The sequence below is a fragment of the Cebus imitator genome, unplaced genomic scaffold (genome assembly GCF_001604975.1).
Source record: "Cebus imitator isolate Cc_AM_T3 unplaced genomic scaffold, Cebus_imitator-1.0 Scaffold76, whole genome shotgun sequence".
NCBI lineage: Eukaryota > Metazoa > Chordata > Mammalia > Primates > Cebidae > Cebus > Cebus imitator.
The window spans coordinates 9,179,013-9,182,066 of record NW_016107391.1 but is presented as its reverse complement, the minus strand read 5'-3'; the positions used below and the strand labels follow the sequence as shown (position 1 = coordinate 9,182,066).

Below are 3,054 nucleotides of genomic sequence, written 5' to 3'. Positions count from 1 at the left end.
TTTTTTTTTTTTTTTTTTTTTTTTTTTTTTTTTTTTAGTTTGTCTATTTTCTATATTTGCCATTTGTGGTCCAATCCTTCATGGCATTGCTCTTGTGTACTGTTTAGTTTTCATTTCTGACATTGATTCTTTTTTTTTTCTTTTTGGAATTAAAAATAGCTACTTTTATTTTTGTGACGGAGTCTTGATCTGTCACCCAGGCTGGAGTGCAGTCACATGATCTTGGCTCACTGCAACCTCTGCCTCCGGGGTTCAAGCGATTCTCTTGCCTCAGCTTCTCGAGTAGCCCGGGTTACAGGCATGTGTCCCACGTCCAAATTACTTTTTGTATTTTGTAGTAGAGATGGGGTTTCACTGTGTTAGCCAGGATGGTCTCGATCTCCTGACCTCATGATCCGCCCGCCTCGGCCTCCCAAAGTGCTGGGATTACAGGCGTGAGCCACTGTGCCTGGCCTCACATTTATTCTTTTATTTTTGATTCTTTTCTAGGTTTTTCTAATTCTGATTTGTTCTTTCATTTTCTGTATCGTTTTTTTTGAGATATAATTCACATACCGTAAAATGTTACTGTTTTAAAGTGTGTAATTCCAAGGTGTGCAACTGTGACCACTATTTAATTCTAGAATGTTTTTATCAACCCAAAAAGAAACCTTGTACCTATTAGCATTTACTCTCCATTTCCCTTTATACGGTAGGCAATTACCAATATGTTTTCTCTCTCCATAGATTTGCTTGGTGGTGGTGGTGGTGTTGGTGGTGGTGTTGTTGTTGTTTTTGAGGCAGAATCTCAGTAGGTCATCCCAGTTGGAGTACAGTGGCATAATCTCAGCTTGCTACAACTTCTGCCTCCCAGGTTTAAATGATTCTAATGCCTGAACCTCCTGAGTAGCTGGAATTACAGGTGCATGCTACCATGGCCAGCTAATTTTTTTTATTTTTAGTAGAGATGGGGTTTTGCCATGTTTGGCCAGCCTGGTCTTGACCTCCTGACCTCAAGTGATCCACCGGCCTTGGCCTCCCAAAGTGCCGGGTTTATAGGTGTGAGCCCTTCTTTTGTTTTTTTTTTTGTGAAATAGTTTTAAAATGTGGCTTAGCTTTCTGAGATGTTTTCCCTCCCTCTTACCTTCTTTTGTGTTTACTGTGTTGTCTTGCTTCGTTTGGATTTTTTTGTCAGTAGTTTTTCTTCAGTGTACTACTTTTTTCTTTGAAGGTAACTTTAGGTTGGTCCCTGTTTGCTGTGGTCCCTGAAAATACCTTATTGAGCACCTTTTACCCTTGTTTCGTAGTATGCCAAGCCCTGCTGATTTCAGCTGCTGTTTTCAGTTTGGCCCTCTGACTTAGGTTATTCTGGAGTTTTCAGGTCAATTATATACCCTTTTGTTTACTTCTGTTTATTTTGCACAGAGCTGATACTAAGCAGGAATTGTAGTTGTGAGTGGTTTGTCTCTGGCTATATGTATTCTGAGGTTTTGTGGGCATATTTCGTTACCTAGTTTTGTTGTAGGATTGTTTAAGCCCAGGAGATGGAGGCTGCAATGTACCATGATCGTACAACTGTGCTCCAGCCTGGGCGACAGAGGGAAACCCTCTCAAAAACGAAACCAAAAAAATCTGCATAGAATTATCACATTATTCAGCAGTTGTATTTCTAGATACATATTCAAGAGAAATAGAAACACATGTCCACAGAAAAACTCATGTGAATGTTCATCATACTGCTCATAGTGGCCAAAAAGTGGAAACAGCCCAAATGTTCATCAGCTTAATGAAGAAGAGGGTAAATCCATACAATGGGATATTATTTGGCACTTGAAAAAAATGTTATGCAAATACATACCAAAACATGGGTGAACCTTGAAAAGTTCATGCTAATGAAAGAAGTCAGTCACAAAAGGCCACATTTTGTATGATTCCATTTATATGAAATGCCCAGAATCGGCAAATCTGTAGAGACAGAAAAGTAGGTTTAGTGATTGCCTAGGGCTTTGGGGGTTGAGGAAAGTAACAGTTAAGGGTGATGAAAATATTTTTTTTTAGACTGAAAATGTTTTAAAATTGTGGCAATGCTTGCACAACTCTGAACATATTAAGTCACTGAATTGTATACTTTAAAAATATTTTTGTACCAAACCTCATGCCCAAAAGTCAAGAATTATATACTTTATTTTTATCTTTTTCATTTTTAAAATTCTTTTTGAAGCAAGGCCTCACTTTATCATCCAGTTTGGAGTGCAGTGGTATGATCTTGGCTCACTGCAGCCTCAATCTCTCAGGTTCAGAAGATCCTCCCATCTCCATCCCCTAAGTAGCTGGGACTATAGGTGTGCAGTGACATGCTTGGCTAATTTTTGTATTTTTTGTAGAGACAGGATTTTGCGATATTGCCCAGGCTGGTCTCAAATTCCTGAGGTCCACCACCTTCCTCAGCTTCCCAAAGTCTTAGGATTACAAGCGTGAGCCACTTCACACTGGAATTATATACTTTAAATGGGTGAATTCTATGGCATGTAAATCATATTGCAATAGAACTTTTTAAAAAGAAACTATCAAAAAACTTCTGCCGGCCAGGCGCAGTGGCTCACTGTGCTTGGCCTACTATTCTTTTTATTGAGATGTAATTTAATAAAGTCAACCCCCTTTCCCTTTTTTTTTTTTTTGGGACAGTATCTCTGTTGCCCAGACTGGAGTGAAATGGCTTCATCATGGCTTACTGTAGCCTCAACCTCCTGGGCCCTGCCTCAGCTTCCTGGGTAGCTGAGACTACAGGCGTGACTCACTAAGTTACCACTGGCTAATTTTTAGTATTTTTTGTAGAGATGGAGTTTTGTTGTGTTGTCCAGTCTGGTCTTGAACTCCTGGGCTCAAGCCTCAGTCTCCTGATGTGTTGGGACTACAGGTGTGAGCCACTGCACCCATCCAGAAGTCACCCTTTCAACATGTATCATTCAATGATTTAAAACTTTTTTTTTTCCCATTTATTTATTTTATTGCATTTTAGGTTTTGGGGTACATGTGAAGAACATGCAAAATTGTTGCATAGGTACACACGTGGCA

General features: G+C 39.5%; 1 protein-coding gene across 2 annotated transcripts in view; it reads left to right on the top strand.

Annotated features, from left to right (window-relative positions):
- Positions 1 to 3,054, top strand: part of HSPA4 (heat shock protein family A (Hsp70) member 4) — a 64,622-nt gene that overhangs the window by 34,688 nt on the left and 26,880 nt on the right. The gene's annotated exons all lie outside the window — the stretch shown is intronic.